At 38.0% G+C, this 23,187-nt stretch overlaps 1 protein-coding gene across 7 annotated transcripts in view; it reads left to right on the forward strand.

Moving 5' to 3' along the window:
- Nucleotides 1–23,187, forward strand: part of SOX5 (SRY-box transcription factor 5) — a 527,302-nt gene that overhangs the window by 43,211 nt on the left and 460,904 nt on the right. The gene's annotated exons all lie outside the window — the stretch shown is intronic.

The following is a 23,187-nucleotide window of genomic DNA, read 5'->3' on the forward strand; positions in this document are numbered from 1 at the left end:
AGGAGGAAACTCTGAAAGTATTTGCTTACACCTTTTTTCAGAAATTCCCCCGGAGTGGTGGTGATGAGAGTCCCAGGGGCAGGGGAGAATTCAGGTTTGTGAAGTGAAAGAGTTATGGGCTCCCTCTTGCCCCCAATCCTGTCTTTGACTTTGGTACTGCCCAGGAAAGCTGCACGGCAGTCGGAACTAATTGTAACTCACTCAGGAAAGTCTTCATTAGCACTGCCACACATGGCCACCAGATGTGCCGAACGGCACAGAGAGGAGGGCTGAGGCATCCAGGGAGGGGAGAGAAACAAGTGGCTTCCTTGGCAAACTTCATAATCTGCCTTTTGTTTCCAAGTGTATTGTGTTTGAGAAATGAGAGAGAGGGGAGTTGGGGAAGATGAAATGCCTTCTTATTCGCTCATTCTCTGGAAGCTGAATGGAATTCTTTGTCTTCTTCCAAATATCAAAACTTTTTGTGACTATCAATGTGTTGGGAGTGTTTTACTTTCTCCTTCAGAAATGAAAAATGACCTGGATTATCAAAGCAGTCAGGCTTTTCTCATGGCTGAGATTGAAAGTCCTAATAAATTGGAGGTCCTGGAATGGAGAGACTGGATTTATAAAACATGTAAATGACATGTAAAAACTGTTGTCTTCAGATTACACTTCCAACTAAGCATCATTGTAAACAAGATGGGGGCTTTGGGATTGGCACACGCACCCTGAGATAAATGGTCTGATGGGCCAGCAGGGACCTGCGGTACAGCACAGAGAACTCTACCCAGTGTTCTGTGATCATCCATGTGGGAAAAGACTCTGAAAGAGAATGGATGTGTGTACATGTATAACTGAATCAGTTCGTTGTACAGCAAAAATAAAAGACCCAGTGGCTATTAACCTACTGGGGGGTCGTAGAACGATTTGAAATTTTTAGGAAATCTATGGACTTTCTTCTCACAAATGTGCTCATACACAGATTTTTTCATGTAATTTAGGACCTTCCAAAATCCACTTCTAGTTTGAGATTTCCAGTTTAAAACCTTGCAGTATCACCACTCCCTGGAAAAGTACCCCCAAAGTTCAAGTGTTACAAAGTGTAAACTATGTGACCTGCTCCATTTAGTCTTAGTAAATGGTGGAAGAGAATAGTCTGAGGGAAATTTTGTTGAAAATGAAACGTTCTTCACCAACATGTTTAGTTTCTACTATTAAAAGCACCAATATTTAGTTTCCTTAGTTAAGTTTTAAATGCCTTTCAGATAGTAATCATACCTTTTTTTTTTTTTTTTCACTTAGACTTTTCAAAGAGCTTAGTATAGTTTTATCACCCAGTACTTAACTGGCATGGTCTTACTGACTAACTGAATGAATGAATGAGTTAATTTTAAAGGTCATTTATTGGTAGCTACTATAGTTAATAGCAGAAAATTCTACCACACTAATACTAAATTTGCCATGGAAGTATTACCTAAAATTGTAGCTTTTATAATTGGACAAGAAATATATTTTCATTCTTAAATTTTTAGTGTATAATATCAAAGCCTTACTGTAACAATATATTGCTGGTCAATTCTGGCTGATTTTATTATAGGTAAAATTATTTTAAAAAGGGTATTTTCAGGAAATAAATAATTTAAGTGATGTTTTAAAATGCATATTTTAATAGTTTTCAGTATGAGAGTGGTGTATGACCAAAAGTAATATTTATAATGATATCTCTCTTTTCTTCTACCATGGCTTGTATTATTATTCTTGCGTTGACTCTGACTTTTTCTGAAAATCAAAAGGATGTCAGAAACATTGATGTTTATGTAATATTATCCATTCCTATAATTTTCCCTGTGATTTATTAACTCATGAACAACCCCATTGCTATCAGTTGCCAGCTCAAATTTATCTACCGTCTATATGTTGATTTTTGTGCAGTCTTCTTCTTCTTCATTCTAACTACTTTAATTTAGGCCTCACTGTTGTATCTAAACACTAACAGCATTTTATATAACTTCTTAGTTTCCAGTTTATATTTAATATTTCTCTTGTTGTGATACTTCTAAAATATAGATTTGACCCTGTGCTTAAAATAGCTTTTTGTACCCTCAGTCCCTTGTGGATAAAATTGAGAAGTCACAGCTGGCACGATAATTCTTTAAAATGTACCCCCTGCCTCAGTTTTTGCTTTTCTCCCCACAGTATAATCTCCAACTGTGCCATGTTTTCTTTTTTTTTTTTTTTTTAATGCGGTGTGCCAGGGATTCTCATTCTTCAAGATGTGTAAAAATGGGTCATTACATAATATTTTTATGGGTTAATGTTGTCAGAGTGCTGAGCTAATTTATGAATGACTTAAAAAGACTAGTGCATAGTTGGTAAGTTAGAAACTAGCGTACGTAAGGATATCATAGTCTGAGAAGACTACTTTTGTTGACGAACTATGCAAAAATGACTACTATTCATGTTTTATGAATTTGGCATACCACAGCCACATGAACACTAGAGACAGGCTGATTCAGTTCACTCCCAGACCCCTCCTTTACTCACCTTGTGATGGAGCATGTGACCTTACCGCTTCCACCCCAGAGCCTCAATTCCCTGTCAGTCAGTCAAACAAGGGTGAAAACAAGACCTACCTTAAGCATTGTTATAAGAATCAAATGTATTAATACATATAAGGCAGTTATAACCAAGCCTGGCACATATGAAGCACTTCACTGATGTGACAAATACAAACTATCAATATTTCTCAGTTCTTTAATTAAATAGAGCAATCCAAAAATATCTTAGGTTAAAAGTTGATTGTCATCCTTTTTGAAATTTTTTACCTTTAAACTCCTATATTTTGAATCATTAGGGCTTCTTTCCTAATTTCTTCTTTATTCAGGGACTTTAAAAAAGCACAAGAGGAGTTCCCGTCGTGGCGCAGTGGTTGACGAATCCGACTAGGAACCATGAGGTTGCGGGTTCGGTCCCTGCCCTTGCTCAGTGGGTTAATGATCCGGCGTTGCCGTGAGCTGTGGTGTAGGTTGCAGACGCGGCTCGGATCCCGTGTTGCTGTGGCTCTGGCGTAGGCCGGTGGCTACAGCTCCGATTCAACCCCTAGCCTGGGAACCTCCATATGCCAAGGGAGCGGCCCAAGAAATAGCAACAACAACAACAACAAAAAGACAAAAGACAAAAACAAACAAACAAAAAAAAAAAAGCATAAGAACTTTAGGAGAGAAATGATACTGGAAGAGACTGGCCAGCATTTAAAAAAATACATAAGTGCAAAACATAAATTCAATTAAAAAGTACTCACTGGACAGGCAAAGCTAAGGCAAAATGGAGTTATATCTAAAAATAAAAATGTTGGGAAAGTTTTTGGCTCTTGGTAAATATATCATTGAATACATTTAAATGTGTAAAACTGATGAGGCGAACTCTTAAAGTAATTATCAACAGTTGCTAAGCAATATAGAAAATAGAAAAGTGTAAATTCACTATTAAAGATGCCATCATTATGTGGGGAAAAACTACTTTTGAAATTTTCTTGCTGTGTCTCTATATATGAGTATATTAAGCCGTTATTATTTCTCATAAAAATAAAATATGGTTATTTATTTTTGACCTATGATTGGTTTTGCTTCTAAGTAGCATCAACTTATTTGTTGCCTTAGGCCTTTAACATTCTTGTGTTTGGCAAAATGTTTTTTCTCTCTATTTGTTTTTAAAAACAAAAATATATTTTAGACTCACTAAACAATATTAAATAGATGTTTGCTGCTAATTAGTGTATGGTTTGAATTATAATTATGTCATCCAAAGGGACTTTATAAATATAGTCTAGTTAAAATGTGATTCAATCTTAAGTCATTTGCAGAGGCATACATTCATTATTATTCATTTAGTGCTCTCTGATTTGAGCTCTAAATGTAATCCAGGAAAAGATGGAGGGATTTTACTTTTATTGTCATGATTTAATAAAGCAGATCCCTTAGTTATCATCCTATACTAATCCTGGGATTGTTACAACTTCTTAGAGTCTGTTATTTGATTTTTAAATCAGTCTGTTTATCATACCAGCAGAGCAGCATGTAAATTCAAGAGGTTAGAGGAAGATAACCCAATTCATTATGAGACAATCAGTATATATTTTTCTACTGTCTACATTTTAGTGTAACTTCAGACCAACCTTCCTTTCAGCTATTTGATATATTACTACTTTAATTTGATATATTATCTTATGCATGGCTTCTGTTAATCTGAATTATAAGAAAACTACTAACTTCATTTATCCAACAGTCTTTAGTAATCTGTGCTCTGTGACAGGCACTGTGCCAAGTACTAGGAAATTTGCACAGATGAGGACAGTTATGATGCCTGCCCTGAGAGATCTTACAGGCGAGAAGAAAAGATCAACATTTAAAAAGGACTGTTATTATGAAAGTATTGACTGCTAAAGAACTTTTGACTGCACAGGGTGCTCAAGGGCAAAGGCAGCCAACGAACTCCATCTCACCGTCAAACCTTAGAAATTGTAGAATAGCATTTTTTAAGGCTCGGAAGCGAGAGAAAGCATGATGAAATGAAGGAACAGCAAAATGAGAAATTTGGGATAGCAGAGAGAATGGTGAGCAAGCGGTTAACAGGAACCAGACTGAAGAGGCCCCAGGAAGCTTGTTTAAAAATGCTGAACTTTTCTTAGACTTCTGGTGGTGTTGGAAAAAGTTTGATGTGCTTGGATTTGCATTTTTAAGAGATGTGTTTAGGAGTTCCTGTTGTGTCTCAGTGGTAATGAACCCAACTAGTGCCCTTGAGGATGTGGGTTTGATCCCTGGCCTCACTCAGTGGGCTAAGTGTTCGCCATTTCTGTGAGCTGTGGGGTAGATCACAGACGCGGCTCAGATCTGATGATGCTGTGGCTGTGGCTGTGGCGTAGGTTGGCAGCTGCAGCTCTGATTGGACCCCTAGCCTGGGAACTTCTATGTGCTGCAGGTGCAGCCCTTTAAAAAAAAGAGAGAGAGAGAGAGAGAGAGAGAGATGCATTTAGACGTGGGGTGGAGGGTATGTTGGAGGGGAAGAAGACTAGAGACAGAGAGATATGAGTAGTTCAAGATAGGTAGTGGTCCAGAGAGAGATCATGGTAACCTAAAGTTAAAAGCTTGGCTGGGTTCTAATATTGGAGGAACTGAGGGCAGGAAGGTAGCTCTGACTGGTGGAAGACTAGGCTCCTGAATGGGCCTCTACATGAGGTCCATTCCTGCTTTCACATTGCCCTCTTTAGGACTTTTCACCCTGGTCTTAAAAAATATCATGTTATGTTACTTTTAGGTATCCACTTGAATAACCTTTCTACAGAGGGGACACAGCTTTGGGAAATCATGCTGAAGGGTGGTTACCATCCATTGGCTGGCATCTTATCTTGCTATGCTTCTGCGAAAAGTAGAGTGATAAGACGATGGTGTCAAACTTGAGAGATACTGAGGAGGATGGATTAATATGACCTAATAATTTGCTGAATGCCAGGGATTATTCTTAAATGTTGAGGAGTTTCAGTGAGTGGTGTTACTTAGAAAACATTGAGGAGAAGCAGGAGGAGATACAGAATTAGTTTTAACCATGATGAACTTTCACTTTCATTGCCTGCAAGACATTCACATGATGGTATGGAAGGTAGTAGAATATGTAGATATGAGTAGATAGTAGAATCATCTAAAGGCAAGAGAGCAGATTTGAGTGTACTTTTCACAGAGATGGTGCTTGAAGGCATGGGCGTAAGTTAACACATGAAATGAATAAAGAAGGTGACCTAGTGTAAGATCATGAGAAATTTCAAATTTTAAGAGTCTGGAATTTCAGAAATCAAGGGAGAAGTTGTTCTGAGGAAACAGGAGTATTTAATAGCGCTAGATATACAAAAAGTTTTGTGAATTGGTGTCTGTGAATTTTGTCAAGATGAATGAAGAGGTTCCATGCATCAGACTAGGCTGAGTAGTGAATCAGAGGCAATTTTGAGATGTTTTGCTGTGAAAAATTCATGTCAAGCAATGAGACTATAATATAACTCTACTGGTATGATCGGAACCTTTGTGGGCTCACCTGGCTTTCAAATTAACTTTTAAAAGTTTCCCTATGTATAAATCTTTCTTAAATGCGTCGTTGCTGCTGTAGCTTGGGGTTTTATATTTTATATTCACAATCACTGTAAAGTCCTTGGAGGTTGGTGTGAGTTTGTGATGGTGATACACTATTCCCCTGGTGGCTTTCTCTTCTGAGTGGATGGGATTACATTAACTCTGTTGCAGATGTTCAGTGGAGAACTTTAAAGGAATCTTTGCAAGCAATTTAGCATCTATAATCAAAGTTAACAGCTCCTCCATAGTCAAGGCTTTACCAATTCTATCCACAGTACTAACTGGCATTTTCCCAGCCAATATTTAATTACAATCAATGATTTTAAAAAAAAAAGCCTTTCTCAGATGTCTCTCTTTTGAGATAAGAAATAATTTATACTCAGAACATCTAATAGTAGGTTGGAGAAACTCTGCATGTTAACGTTATGCCATCTGAAGTAGCATTGAAACCTTCACTTCCTTGGTTACCCTGTCAAAATCATTTCCTTTAGGAAGCAACTGCCAAGGCAAGTTTTCCTTTGCTATTTTTTTTTTTTCACTAGGTGTACTCTAAATAGCTTGAGATATTTTGCTTTCTTCTTACTACTTTTTTAAGAGTGTAAGTATGTTGAATCTGGCTTAGAAGCTAAGCCATGTTGGGAATGTTCAGATTTTAAGAATTTATTTACATACAGTAATCCAAATCTATTATAGGGATGTGGATTAGAAAGAAAATCTGGTCTCCAGGAGCTAATTGTTAAGTATACAGAGTTCCTGTGTTTATTATTCTAGTCCTGCTAATCTTAATATTCACTCTAATTGCGAGCCAGCTCACTCTTCTGATTCATTTGAGAAGAAAATTGGGTGGCCACAAACGAGTATTGTTATTTATTCCATGGAATGTTATTTTTTTCAGTAATTACAGGTATTGGTGTTTTGTAAAGTGTGCCATTTCATTTTGTGAATAATTTTGAAAGTTTCTTTGGATTTTACCATCTCCCACTTGTTTATTAGCTGTCAACTAATTTGGGGATTTGAGAGGAATATTTTCCTCTTCCTCTTCCCTGTAATAAGCACTGGGTACCAGTAGAGAGGGATAGAGAGTCTCCACAGCTTAAGAAGGACTCATCCTGTGACTGTTTAAAGGCCATACAGTCACTCTGTATCTAAAATAATATTTTCTTTGGGAAAACTGCTAGCAAATTGATTATGTTAAAAAATAAAAATGGAGATGTTTAAGCAAGAAAACTGGAGTTCAACTAGTATCTTTCAATTCTTTCTCTCTACATTGGATTCCTTTCATTGTTTATGTGACCTTCAGACCTTTTGTATGAGTTTAGAAAAATAGGTTCCTTTCCATTAGAGACACATTGAGATTACAATGGTCTCAGATTCCTGGCAGCCACACTCTTTGCATCACAGTCTTACATAGTCCTTTCTTTCCATTTCTACTTTCAGAGGGGTATCCTTTAAGTACAAAGGCTCATCCTCCCAGCTTTGCCCAGGTCACTTCTATTCAGGAGCTTTCTATTTTGTTTCTTTTTTTTATTTTCCCTTCCTTTTTTTTGAAAAAGATTATACCCTAAAAAAGACAGTTAACATTTAAAAAACATTTTCCACAGTTTTTTCTTTTTATGTGATTAATAAAGATTTTTTTAAGTAATTGCAAATCTAAAATTTAGTAAGTGGAATAATTTTAATTATCGCATTTTATTTTATTTTATTTTGCTTTTTTTAGGGCTGCACCTGAGGCATATGGAGGTTCCCAGGCTAGGGGTCAAATCAGAGCTACAGCTGCTGTCCTACACCACAGCCACAGCAACGCCAGATCCGAGCTGAGTCTGCCACATACACCACAGCTCACGGCAGTGCCGGAGGATCCTTAACCCACTGAATGAGGCCAGGGATTGACCGCAACCTCATGGTTCCTAGTCGGATTCATCTCTGCTGCTCCACGACAGGAACTCTCCTAATTATCACATTTTAAATTTACATATAGATTATCATGTTCGGAGAAACCATTTTTAAAATTGCCAACATGCTAAGAGAAATTTGGTGTGGATTACCAATCTTACTCTACTTTGCTCAGTAAAAATCTAAGTGCTTAAAATTAGTCTTTATTATCTTTTTATAATTAGGTCAAATAAAATTCTGAACAGGCAGTTACAGGTTAGGTGTTTTATGGAGATTAAGGGTTGTAGTCTCTTTTGATGCATTCTGTCCAATCCTAATACATTAGGGACCCTTTTCACTTGTTACTTTAGCAGCATCTGTGAGCAAAATAATTTGGAATTAATGTCTGAAAATTATTATACATATTAAGAAATATCTGAAATGTAGTTGAATTTAGTCAACTCAGGAGTTCTCTTGTGGCTCAGTGTGTTAAGGATCTGGCATTGTGACTGCAGCAGCTTGGGTAGCTACTGTGGAATGGGTTCAACCCCTGGCCTGGGAACTTGCACATGCCTTGGTGCGGCCAAAAAAGAAAAAGCGATTTTAGTCAACTCAATTTGTTTTGAAGCTTAATTTTCATCTTGAGCAAATGCCTCTGAATTCTCATATTCTCTGAATTCTAGTGGTTATTTTTAAGCTATACTGCTTACTTTTCATGACTGTCATATAGCAGTTATTTAGGAGACTAAATCTAAATTGATTTGTTTTGCTCTAAAACTTGGTTTGGTTTTGGTTAATGTCATATAGCACAATGTAGATGGAAATAGACTTTATTACTTTATTGTCTTAATAAAAAATTAGCTTGATATTTTGATTGTATGAATGAGATTTACTTTATAATATGGTGAAAGAAATTGTTTTGTAGGTAAAACAAAGTAGATGTTTACAGTGTGTAAAATAGAAGTCTGCCATCTTGGAAAGCATAATTAACTCATTCTAGCCATTATGCTCCATTGCAATTATATTCCAAAGTGCTGAAGCGATCATGTACTTCTTTGTATTCTAATAGCTTAGTAAAGTTAAAGAATATTCTCACAGTACTTGTCTTAGTCTAAATTAGCTTCTGACATGAGGGAATCTGGCTAAGTCCTTATTACAAGATCATGGTGTCTTAAGAGAAGCATAGCAGAATGCTTCAAACCTAACACTCTGAATTTCTGAAACATAGATTTAACACTTACTCATATAACCCCAGTGTAATTTACATATTGCCCTAAATCACAACTTTTTTACATGTCGAAAAGATAATGAAAGCATCTTGAGGGCAGGGATTGTATCTGCTTTATTTACTGCTATATTCCTGGTGCCTCAGACTTATATATCTGAGTCTAAGATACACTTAATTGCTTAAGCAAATGGAAGTTACTTTATGATTTTTTTCTATGTCAACTCTAAGGATAAGTATTGCCAACTAGAGATTGACACTTGCCATTTACCTCTACAAGGATTAAATCATGGGCGCTACAGCTGCTGACCTTCAGTACACCCTGAAAGAGTTTAGGGTGGAGAACAGGAGTGAGGCACTCCTGAAAATTGGCAGAACCAGTCTTCGAATAATTGGAAATTTTCAGGAGAAGATTTTATTTATGAGCCCAATTCTTGCATCTCCTCATATCTAGAAAAGCCCTAAAATCCTTCATGATGACATCTGCTCCCTGTGACTAGCAGTAACCTTCGTGACACTAGCAGCAAACTTCTGCAAGATGTGTGCTTGGTTGACTGTACCTCCCCTTTCACAAAAGTCACATACATACTAACTTCCCCCCCTACCTCTTTGGAGTGGTTTCTCTGAGCTCTCTGAAATGCTGCCTCCCAGGCTATAGTCCTCATTGTACCCTAAATACAACTTAACTCACAACTCTTGTGTTGTGCTTTTTTTTTTTTTTTTTTTTTCAGGCAACAGTGTTTAAATGACCCCAAATGTAGGACTATTTTTTTTGGCCTATGTCAAAATGAAGTAAAAGGAACAATCAGGATTAGCAGCTAATTTGGTTGTTTATTTTGTTGAGTATAATTGGAAGTCGTGTTTACAAACTATCTAAAATAGTCAACAAATTCTGTACTGAGATAAAATTTCCTCCTCCAGATCAGACGACATAAGACTTAAAATGTCTACAAGATAATTGTACATTTTATATCTGGGATTTGGACAGCTTTTCTGTATTTCAGACTAATATGAAAAATTTAACATTCATCCAATTTCTGAGGTTTGTCTTAACTATGCAGATCAAGTAATAGTGCCTTTCAGAAAGGAAATGAAGTGGCTTTAAGAGAAACTTGAAGAATAATCCTCAGAAAGCTCTGGATGCAGCTGTTCTATCATGTGTAACAAACATCTGAATTTGCTTCCTGAATGTGCTCATTATTTGATCGTCGCATGTCACATAAGGAACGTAGTAGCTTGCATGAATGCTCCCTGGGAACTATGACTCACAGATACATTTATAACTTTTTTGATACCCATTAAATTGAAATATAAAACTTGAACTTTAATATTTAGGAGTTAATTTGCCATTACACCTTTGGATATCTTAGAAGGCAGAAATCATTGTTTTCCCTTGAGAAGACATCCAACCCAGACAATAGCAATTGATTTCAAGACGGGAAGCCTGCCAGTTTTTTGACTCCCGGTCAGAAGTTTTGTTGAGAGCACTGACTGCCATCTTCCAGTGGTGCAGCTAAGTTAAAAGCCATTCCTTCCTTCACTGGTATTGAATTGACATCATATTAAAATGCTTTTACATTGAACTGAACTGAAACGAACTTTCATCAAGGAATGGTTCTCTTTCTGAGAGGATCATCCCTTTCCATCAAGTGTATGGTTTAGGCATGGGAACATGTATGGAGCTGTGATAGCAACTGAATCAGCCCTGCCCATCCTTGAAAGGGAGATGCTGCTCTGCTGGGCAAAAGCATTGTGCTGGGCCCTGGGAAGGGACAACAGTAAATTGCTTTCAACCACTAGAGAGCTTGCAGAATGGGTAGCAAATGACAATGGCTACACAATTCTACTTGTATCTTGACCACTTCCTCTTAAAGAATCTTAGAGGTTTTCTCCTGTTGTGTTTTTTTTGTTTGTTTGTTAGTTTGTTTTTTTAAGGATGACACCAAAATCCTTGATATGGCCTACAAGGTTGCCTTTTACCTTTTAGGGTCCACCTGCCCCTCCAGACTCTGCCCACACTGCTCTCACTCTTGTCATCTGGGTTCAGACCACTTGACTTTCAGACCAATTCACTTGCCACACTCTCTCAGAGAATAGAGACTTGTCTGTCTCCTCTCTTGCCGCAAAGTTCAGCTTATATTCTTACTTTACATCTGAGTAAAAAGTCTCAATTCCTCAGGGAATCCTCCCTGAACAAGTTAACATTTCATTATACCATGTGACTCCTTTGTGACACAGACTTTATTTACATTTTACGTTTATTTAAGCATTGGTGTATTTGTCTCACTGATTAAACTGTAAAGACCAGGAGAGCAAGGCTAGTGTCTACTTCTAGTCATCCTTTTATCTCCAGTGCCTAGCACGATGCCTGACACAAAGATACTTAAAAACTATTTGCCCAGTGGGTAAAAGGATAAATGAATGAATTACGTAATACACATGAGAAAATTCTAGGTTCAGTAAAAGAAATCCTGACAAAACGGCATGGGAGTTCAGAGGAGTAAATGAATTTCCCAAGTGACTAATCAAGACTTTTTGAAGGAAAGTAGCCACTGTTATCACATTCTGTAAAGGTAGAGGCTGAACATCTTGCCATATCATTGGATGATATAAATCCTGACGATTTATATATATAAGTCCTCGATTACTGAGCATCTGTAACATATAGGGCTTTATTAAGTTTATTAAGCACTTTAGTGAATCCCTCAGATAAGAATTATGTTTACCATTATGACCTGAAGATACTAGTGCTAATTCCATTCATCCAAAAGGCTACCCTGGAATTCTCATTAAAAAAAAAAAAAACCCTGAAATTATACTTTTGTCATTTGGAAGAGTGCCTTAATTTGCTGGAGTGTCAACGGAGGAGCACTGGGCCCTGATTATTGTAGGACGATGGTGTAATGGTCCTGAAAGGTGACCATTTGTAACTCTTTGGTGTTGACAGGGTGAAAAGTGTTAACACTGCAATGTAAGTCATCACATCTTCAAACCACTTAAACCCGTCTTGCTAATGAGAGCCTGCCATGCTCAGCCTACATCCTTGGTGTGGTCTCTAAGAGAAAGAAACCCCAAATGTGGATGAACTCCCGAACTATGGGGGGAGGATGGGGGTGCTGGCCTTGCCTCTCAGGTCTTTGACCTCTGTTCCTATCTCATGCAGAGCTTCCATTTTATCCAGAGAGAGAGCTCTGGATACCTTCTGCAATCTCAGTACCTTTTTTTTTTTAAAAAAATTTAAATTTTATTGGATCATAATTGACTTACAACATTATGTTAGTTTCAGGTGTACAGCAAAGACAATCAGTTATACATATATCCATTCTTTTTCAAATTCTTTTCCCATGTAGGCCACTGCAGAGTATTGAGTAGACTTCCCTGTCCTTGTTACTTAGCTGTTTTATATGTAGTAGTGTGTATATGCCAGTTCCCACCTCCCAATTTTATCCCTTCCCTCAGCATTTCCCCTTTGGTAACTACGAGTTTGGTTTTGAAATCTTTGAGTCTGTTTCTGTTTTGTGAAAGTGCTTTTGTATTATTTTTTATTAGATTTCATACATTAGTGATTTCATATGACATTTGTCTTTCTCTGTCTGATTTACTTCACTTGATTATCTCTAGGATCATCTGTGTTGCTGCAAATGACATGTGGAAATTCCTGGGCCAGGGATTGAGCTTGTGCCACAGCAGTGGCAACACCAGGTCCCTAACTGCTAGGCTGCCAGGGAGCTCCTCACTCCATTTCCTTTTACTTAATAGGTGGGAAGGTATCTTTTTTTCTCATCGCGTGATAAATGTCCTGTAGTACTACAACCCTGCCCATGCTCTGCCTATGACGTCACCCTGTGGTGGTTAGAACTCTAGCTGCTGGTGAAGACCTTCCTTGGGAAGGGAACAGGCCCTGTAGGCTTGGTGCCAAGAGTGTCCAGCTTCCTCCATAAACCAGCAGTTGTTGGGTTGTTTTCTGCAGGGCAGATCTCTTCTTCTTTAATCCCTGGTAATAATGAAGTTTTTGTCATATTAAAGGGGAAAGAAGAGAAGCGATTGAGAATAGTTTGAGAGGATGACCGCCGTCCCTCAGGTCCAGCGACAAGAGGACTACAATGGGTAGCTTTCAGAACTACATATGGTCTTCCTTCCGAGGGAGTTGATTAAGCGACTCCGGATGAAATTGAAATCCTGTGATTTGACCTTTGTCTGGCCTGGGAGGGCTGCAATTCGCATAACAATTTCCTTTTGTTCTTTGTTTGGAGTTATTAATCCAACATGAGCCTCGAATTAATCAGGGGTAGTGCGTAGCTACATTTCCAATTCACAGCTCGGCTGCTTGTGTCTTTTTTAATTAAGGCCAAATGATAGCAGGCCTTAGCCCTGATTGCCGCGCTTGCTAACCACACATTGAGGGATGAAGAGGCTCAACAGGCAGGACAAGATTGCTTCAAGGTTTCACTTAATTGTTTTCTTCCTTTGAGTAAGGAGCGCTGACTGACTGTTGTTAATCCTGGGCTGGGAGAGCTCCTCTTATGTGTGTTACTCCTCTTGACTTTGGGACGGGGTGGAGAGAAATTCAGGTTCTTGGGAGTACCCTCAGGTGTAGTGACCAAAGGAATTACCCAAGTCACTGAAAATCTTCACAGGGGATGAGCGCCTGCATCAGGCAACTTTATCCCTTGGCTGCCTATACAATGTGTAGGTTTGGCGCCTTTGAGGTGCTAAGGACTGTTCAATGTTGCTCAGACAAAACTTAGGAAGACTAGGGATTCCCTGGTGGCACAATGGGTTAAGGATCTGATGTCGTCACTGCTGTGGCTCGGGTGGCTGCTGTGGTACAGTGCAGGTTCACCCCTGGCCTGGAACTTCCACATACCATGGGCAAGGCCAAAAAAAAAAAAAAAAAAAGACTTTATAAGAGTAAATACTTTGGAAATATACTCTAATGTGATTTATTCTGTTCTAGAATTCAGTACCACATGGTTCTGTCTTCTGCTTCCTTCGAAGGGATGTAATTACTAGAAGGACCTAATTTTAGTTTAGCTTCACCAGACAGGCTTTGCCACACAGTGTGGGACCCAGGATGCATCCTGTGGGATTTTAGTGATAACTTTTTTCCTTTGGGTAAAAGTTACTAATTGCCTCCATTCCTTCAACTGCTTCTCTTATTTTAGAAGGGAAAAATATACAGATATAGATCAAAGGGTGTTCGGTAAAACTCAACTCCCATTTACCGAGTGACTATGCTTCTCTCTGGAAGAAAATGGCTTCTAAGAGTGGAAAATCAGCTCGGAGACACTGGGAACACTTAATTAACCATTGTTGCAGTGAACTTGTTAAGATCTTTGTGCGACTCCACAGGTAACGTGTTCCTCCCTCCAAGTGTCTGACTAACCTAGAAGAAATTGACCGTTCATCACCGTACAGTTCAGGCTTAGACGGAGGTGTTGAGTGGAATAAACACAGTGGCTCATTTGGTGTGTGATCTCTTCCTTTCTGAGACTCAAGTTTTAGGAAAAAAACAAACAAATAATAGGAAGTGGGGCCAGACAACCTAAATGGTTCTTTGCATCTTTAAAACTATGATTCTATATTTACATATTCAAATTAATGGAACAATGATAATTAATAATAATTATTATATAAACTAATCCCTGTTTTGTCTCTGTGAAAATGGTAGGCTTCCATATGATTGAGATGTCTGTATATTTTCCGTAGAACTAAAGCTAGAAAACATTTTTGTTTGTTTGTATTTGTTTTTTTTTTTTTTTTTTTTGCTTTTTAGGGCTGTACCCGCAGCATATGGAGGATCCCAGACTAGGGGTCGAATCAGAGCTACAGTTGCTTTCAGAGCCACAGCAACACGGGATCCGAGCTATGTCTGTGACCTATACACCATAGCTCACAGCAACGCTGAATCCTTAACTCACTGAACAAGGCCAGGGATCCAACCTGAAACCTCATGGTTCCTAGTCGGATTCGTTTCCGCTGTGCCACGATGGGAATTCCTGGAAAACATTTTAATTTAAATGTCTTATCATGTTTCATTTTGGCCTCCTCTTACGGTTGTGCTCAATGTTATGTTGTTTTTGTTAATATTTAAATAAGAATTATATGTGAAGAGGAATATTTTAAAGAATAGCATTCAGTTTGCAAAGGAAGGAGCACTGAACTGGGAGTCTGGGAACTTTAAATCAGGTCGTAACTTTGCTCTTAACTTACTGTATGACCTTGAGTGTGTAGGTCTCATTTACAACTTAGGCTGAAATAGGAAGACTAAACCAAGAGTTTCTTACAACTCTTTCTATGTTTCTGATAGTTTCATTATGATTAGAACTTTGAGACAGATACCTCAGAGGGTTTGAATATTGTGTTTTTCATTCTAGAATATTTTCAGCTCTTAATTGATAGAAAATATAGGTAAATTTTCTGAACGAACTTCAAGGGAAAATATACTTTTGTCTGCATTTTAAAATCTAATTTTTGGAGTTTAGCCATTATGGCTCAGTGGTAACAAACCTGACTAGGATCCATGAGGATGTGGGTTTGATCCCTGGCCTTGCTCAGTGGGTTAAGGATCCAGTGTTGCCATGAGCTGCCGTGTAGGTCACAGATACAGCTCAGATCTTGCGTGGCTGTGTCTGTGGTGTAGGCCAACAGCTGCAGCTCTGATTCAACCCCTAGCCTGGAAACTTCCATATTCTGTGGGTGTAGCCCTAAAAAGCCAAAACAAAAAACAAACAAACAACAACAACAACAACAAAACTTTTTTACTTTTATTTTGAGAATAACAGGCTGTGAAAGTGACCAATGAAGCTGGGCTGAGAAGAATCTTTGAGAAAGATGCTAGGGTGGCAGCTAAAGGGAGATGGGGATGTGAAAGAAGGTTTAATAGGATGAAAATGAGTTGAGACTGTTTATAGGTTCAGAAGAATGAGTTGCTAGAACAGAAGATACCCTCAGGATGGGGAAAATGGATGAAGCAAGGTCCTAAGGTAATGTGAGCAGAGTGGATCCCAACTCTTAGTGAGGGGTTAACCTCCAACAGAGGAAGAAGTGATTCATCCCCTAACCCTGCAGAGAAGTCAATGAGGTGGGTTTAGAAAGGGCTGTGTGTGTAGATGATGGGGCAGGTAGTGCATACTTAAGGGAAGTGAGGTCATCTGAAAGTGATGGGGTGATTTATTTAAGAGAATGGTGCAGTTTTGAGAGAGAAACAAAAGGGAGTGAGAGGAGGTGAGAAAGGCAACTAAAAGGAATCTTAAATGGGCTTAGAGCACAGGTGTGGGTGGAATAGTGGCAAAAATTTGTACTGTTGTATAATTTTCTCCAGCGGTATCCAACTGCTGGCAGGTAGGTGGGTGGGGCACAAGATGAGCTTCAGTAAAGGGAGCTAGTGGAGTTCATTCAGAGGGGACCTCCTGGAGAAGAAAGGTGCAGGGGTAAAGAGGAGTTGATATGCCTTGGTGCATTGATCTTTTTACCTCCTCAGACAATCTTAAAATATAAACACAATGATTGACAGTTTAAAGAGAGGGAAACAGAGGCTACAGGAAATGAGATGATGCCTTGAAGTCAAGTGTTCTTGTCCCTACACCATATACTATCATTTAAGAGTTTTAACACTTTCCTCTTCATTATTGCCGTCAAAATTGTATTGAGTCATTCAGTGACTTACACGGATGAGAACATTTCTTGTAAGAATAACATAAAACTCAAAAGTAAACCTTCTTTGGTGAGTAGATTTCATTTTGCAGTAAATGTCAAATTTGTGGAAAATCTAAAAGGAGAAACCCAGATATTTATGACCACCAATCTTTGACTTTCAGCACTGTGTCACAGTCTTTTGCTCTTTCTCTCTCTCAGCTGAAAATCAAAAAAAAAAAAATTTTTTTTTAATCTTTGGTAAAGGTTGATAGCCCTGTGCAAGTTGAGATATTATTGCTGCATTTCCAAAATGTGGATGCCAAACCTTTGGGGGTTTTGATACACCCAGATGGTCTTCATTTTTTGCATTTCTGCAAATGTTATTACCAATACAACAATTTTTCCTCCAAAGTCATTAGAGCTCATTTGGCACCTTCTCTAATCTGTCCTACTTGTTACCTTTTAATTACTTCGCGAGGGGATCTTGTTGTCTTGTTGTTGCTGAGGGCCAAATGACCAAGGGGTTAATGGTTTTTCTGTCCCTGGCCAATTGGTTTTTAGTCAGTAGTTATTTATGGGGAAGTCCAGGGGCCATTAGTTTTCAAGTATGTGCAGCTGTACTCTTCACAATTACTAGTCCATAAGCAAATGTGGACTTACTTTTTGTGTACGATTGTTTTTTTCCCTGATCGGTTAGACAATCTGTTGCCATTTATGAATGATTCTTATTGATTCAAAACATGGCATTGAGTTCTATTGTATTATTTGGATTCCATGTTTCAGAGGATGCTGTAATCTGGATTCAGACAAGCCACAAGGGTATGTGTCTCCTGTCATGAGTGACAGATTGCTCCTGTGGAGCAAAAATGTCAAATCTCACGCACCTCACCGTAGTGGTACCATTCTCCATAAATCGGCATAGGTGCTGATGAACCTCATTGTGAAATCAGTGACCGGTTGGCCTTGGCCCTTTTTTTTTTGCTAATGCTCTGTTCTCTTAGACATAAGGTAGAGATTACTATTAATGGTTCTTTCAGTTCCTAGGAGCTCCTCCCTCTGTGCTGTCTCACTGTGATTTTTTTTTTTTTCTGCCCTCATTGAATGGTAGTCTTTGATGTCACACAAGAGAATACTGTTGGCTAACAGTCTGGAGACTGCTTCATTTGAGCTAACCACCCCATGAAAACAAATGTGATCCATCATATTTCATTAACTAGCTGTCCTCCTTTTGGGTGCCCTTTTTTGATGTCGGAGTGCATCCTGACAGGAATCAGAAAGATATGTGTGATTAAGAACAGTAATAATGCTTATTGCATTGTATTGTAAATTACCTTCCTGGGCCCTGCTACTTTATCAGCCCCACTGGCATTGGCTCCCGTACATTTTTGACTACTCAGTATATACAGTGTATTAGCGCAATGGAGATCATTATGTGGCCTGTATTTGAGTCATTTTTATTTAAGATGCCAAACAATAAGCTGTTGATTGGGGGAACAAGAGGCGAACAATAATGTTCTGTGTCACATAATACACCACCATTTTCCAGCTTTGCTTTAGAAGGGCCCTCTTTATTGTTTTTGTATAAAAATGGTTCTTAGGAGGAGGAATATTTTGCTGAGGTATGTCATTATTTTGCAAATTTCTATTATCTCATCATGTTGTCTTCATTGTAAATTGCAGCTAATTAGGAACCTAGTTAGAGCCCCAGCTTTGAGGCTGGCTTTTTTGTGAAAAGAGCCCACCGATTACTGCACTACAAGAGAGGAAGGGAGAGAAAAAGGAGATTAATCTGGTTACCTAGGCGACACTCGCTTCCATCTGCGAGGAACAATACATTTTTGTTTCCTTGGCTCAGTTCAGATCTGTTTTGTTTAGAGGGGGTGAAAAAGAGAGAGAGAGAGAAAGAGAGAGAGAGAAAGAGAGAGAAAGAGAGGGGGAGAGGGAGCCTAGCTCCACAACAATGCTGAATTCTGTCTAGCCCAGGCTTACAGACTTGATTCCTCTGCAAGTGAGGGGTCTCAGGGGAGTGAGAAGATGAAAGAGATAAGCTCCAAAGTTGTCAAAGGTCATGACCTTGCCACACAAAGCCAGCAGTTTTACCTCTAAATCCCCTTCTCCCCAAAAGCACTTAATGAAATAATATACTGGGCTTCTCAACACCCCATAGTCTATATTAAGGAACAAGGCCCTACGATTGTGCATTTAAGAAGTCATTTTTAACTTCCTACTGAATAATCACTGACTCTAAGAAGCTACTTATGGGTCCAGTTTTTGTCTTGGCAAGTTAACTTTGACTTCTCTACTTCTTTTCCAAGAAGCTTTCTCCAAACCTACCATTTTATTGTGGTGACACATACTGTTTAAGTTATGATTTTACTTTCTGGTGAATAAAATGAACCTATTGAATCAACCCAAGATTGAGGTTTATTAACTACTCACTTCCAGTTGTTTTTGTTGTACATCAAACTTTTAAGTCTTTAGAATAGGATGGCCATTTATTTTGTTGCCAGGCTGTTTGCTGCCTTTTACACAGCCACCAGAGAAAGGGCTGAGAATGGCAAGAAGCTGAAAGAGTCGGGCTAAAAGACTCGGAAATCTCAGGGCTTCTTCAGGAGAATTGGCTAAACCCACAGCCTCTGATGAGCATAATGCTTTCGGCATCATGTTCTCACTGGTTGGTATGCCATCCTGCATAATGAGTAGTTATCCAGGAAGGTTATGTGTGATGACATACAGTTAAAGGAGGCTCCAAGAGAGGAATGTTGGCTTATCTGAGCTTTCCAGTCATAAAATGCATTGATTAAATCAGAGCAACTGGCTTATTTTAAAATACCCTGCAGAATCCTCACTTCACGCCCCTGAATGTCTCCTCATCAGACCTCTTTCCAAAATACATTCTTAATAAAAGGAAAAGAAATCTTTTCATAACAACTACAAATTACTAATGGTTCTCCGAGTGCTGTATACACTAATAGACACTTCTCTTCAAAAGGGATTACCCATCTCTCTTGTCTTATTTCCAAATAGGAAACAGGTACCTACCCAAATTATTCTGTACTTATCACTCATTCAGCCCTCTAGAGCATCTGTGCTCTTTCTTATTCCCATTATAGGATTTGGGCAGCTCCAAATGATGCATCTCATGGGGTTTACGAGTCCAAGAAAACTATGGAAAAAATTTAAACTCAAGCAATTCTAACTCATTCTAATATCAATAGATTTTTATGGATAAAAACAAAAAATCTTCTTATCTCAAACTTAAGCCCATTTTGAGAAATGGTCCTCTTTTTTTGAGCCTTTGTGGGAGATCAGTTCCAATTTACCCATGAGTACCTCAAAGAAGACAAGATACAATTTAGTTTACTATGGCAGACCCTCAACAAGTCTTCTTCCAGTTACCTTTGACTCTTATGAGGACAAATTACTAAAGACCACATTGTTATTAAATGCCGGAACATCCTTCTGAAGTTTGTGAAACCAGTGATACTTTTAGCAATGGCATGGGCTAAATGTGCAGGTGTGTTTTGGAAATCCACTCTTAAACAGACCAATGAAATAGTCTTTTGTTATCATAAATTTAACCTTTTTTTCCATTAAATATGGGAAGCCTTTTTAAGCTTTGACAGGACATGATCTCAATATCATTTTTTTTCATGAAGAATTTTAGTAAGTGATATAATTATGCAGAAAAGTAGTTGTAGCAAGTAAGTCAACACAGCTCCGAAGAGTTTTCTTTATAGAAAGTGTTTCAGCTTTAAGGATCAGTTGCTAGAAGGACTCCTATGTCCTTTCTTCATTGTCTGCAGAGTCAGGCCATCCAATGCCTGTTCTTAGCTTACCAGAGTCACATATAGCACCTAATCTCTTTCTAAAGGCTTTGATTATATGCTAAGAAGGTAAAGAAAATGAGAAAACTATTTGGTACATGCAGAAACTTATTTTTCTTCACATTGGAAAAGACAGGGTTTTTTTTAAATCACAAAATGTGTTAATCTAGCATGGGAATGTGGTTATCACCAGATGAGATGCCAGTAGCTTACTTAGGTACCAGTATGACTGGTGTTAATAGACAGTAAGGGAGGGTGCATTTACCTGGTGGATTTAGGAAGGTGTTGGTAGTTCTCCAATGCCTAAGTGCCTCTTGTCTTCAATACTGACTTAATGTTGCTCACTTCAAGATCTTAGGTTCCCCTCTTAGGAAGTAGCTTCTAATATTCTGCCCTGAAAAAGTGGTTCAAAAAGGATGCAGAGGAAAGAGTGCCACCTGCTGATTTCTCATCCTAAAGCAGTTCTGATTTCCTTGGAGGATTCTCCGACAAGATCTAGTCATGCCTGATACTATTTATTAAGTCATAAATGACAAACACAAAGGCTACAGTTGTGCAGCTACAGTTTTGTGTGTTATAAGGTAGATTAAAAGTGATTCCAAGATTGATTTCAAAATATTTTCATTCAGTTCAGCATTCTCTACTTCATATGGTGGCAGGTTTCAAAAAGTTCGAATCCGTCCTTTCACCAGTTTTTCACATTTTTCTTATTAGTTGCAATAGAAAAGTGATTTCCTCTTTGTGTGAAGTTTCCTTGTCCTGAATTTCTTGTGGACTCTTCTCAGAATTTAAAAACATGTCATAAAAGCCACTTTGTGATGTTGTCTTGGAAGTTGCTCTCATGAATGTGATTTTTTTTCCTCATTCTGTCTTTCAAGGGAACATGCTTCTTTCTAGTTACCTGTGACACTAGGGGAGAAAATTACTTAAAGTAAAATTAAAATATATATTAACTTGTCCCCTAAATGGCCCATTTGCAAATTAAGATTGTAGGAATTCATCATTTCTGTTTTTCCTGCTGAACTTTGCAATTCAGAGAAATTTCATATGTTTTAAGATAATTATTAATATGTAATTACTTACAAAATATTAGGAAGTTAGAAGTAATGTGTGTCTAAGAAAGACAGGAATCTCTAGCTGATGAATACAAATTGAAGTAAGCCCAAGGAACAATTTCCAACTGAGTGTGTGATTCTGACATCAGATATATCAGTGTAATTTTTTTTTTTGCCACACCCCTGTCTTCAATTATTAGGGGAAAACACTGTTTTTCTTAGTCAAATGGCAGAGAGAATGTTCCATACTAATATCCATTTAGAAAAAAAAACTTCCAATTAATTATAATTTTGAAAGTTGACCAAAATAATGGGTGGGCTGATGCATGCTTTTCTAAAGTGAAACTCATCACCTATGGCAGTTTATTTATCCTGAATTGCTATTTTAGAAGAGTTACCATTAACCTGTGTCTCCAGTGCTAAGGTGATTTCATCTCTAATCAACTCAGGCATGAATCAGGTTGCAGGCACAGCAAGAAGAATGAGCAACAAAGGAGTTGTTACCACAAAGGAACAACTCGAAAAATGGTCCGAAGCTGTCAATATCTCTTCCTACTCTACAAAAGAAAAGTTAACCAAAAAAGATGGAATCTTTTGGAGAAATAAAAAAGGAAGAGATAATTGATGGAAAGAAAAAAATAAGAAAAATTTAGTCACAGAGTGTTTCCTTATAATGGTAGTCAAATAAAACATATTTTCCACTCCTTAGAAGACAGGAAGCTGTTATCATGCCATTGACATGAGTGACCATGGTGGCCATTTATATTTAGGCATGTGTGAAATATGGGCATGTGCATGTACACATGTGCATTTTAAGGAACACTGTTTTCTATTTTTGAATTTGCATAATTTCTGTAGACATTTTGCAAATAAGCAGCCCTGCCAATGTATAAGTAACCCTACCATATCATACACAGTTTTCTAAACAGAACTCCTTATTGCTGTATCACTGTTAATGGTTTCTCTACTTATAACATCTATTTACTTTTTAAACAAGAAAAAAAATAGTAATTATATATGATTTGGAATTTAGTCCATTGATATATTTGGCATCAAAATGCTATTAGTATTTTAGAACATTTTTCTAATTTCTAAAGAAATATTCTCCAAGAAATTCACAGCCACTGATACTAATGGCAGTCTTTAGATAAGGCACAAGTTCTCTTCCTTTTTCCTGGGTGCTGGTTGTTAATCCTTTGGTTTAACTTGTACTAACTATTAAAGCGAAGGGGCTTCTGCCTCCTTTTCTGTCCCTATCTATAGCATTTTTTCTTAGAGGAATCATACCTCGTAGGATGCAATTTAATTTCATCACTGCTGGTTACTTCTTTCTTGTATTTCTCCCCAAACACCCACTCATTCATCTGTTTTGCACATATTTATTAGGTCCTGTATGTGCTGGCATTGTTCCAGGGACATATCTTGGGATACATCATGTATTCAGGAATACAAAACCAGCAAAGACAACTGCC

Source organism: Sus scrofa, chromosome 5, assembly GCF_054392235.1.
Source record: "Sus scrofa isolate SSC_HxYL_T2T_F1_AM1 chromosome 5, Sscrofa_HxYL_maternal_Yorkshire_Landrace_v2.0, whole genome shotgun sequence".
Classification (NCBI taxonomy): domain Eukaryota; kingdom Metazoa; phylum Chordata; class Mammalia; order Artiodactyla; family Suidae; genus Sus; species Sus scrofa.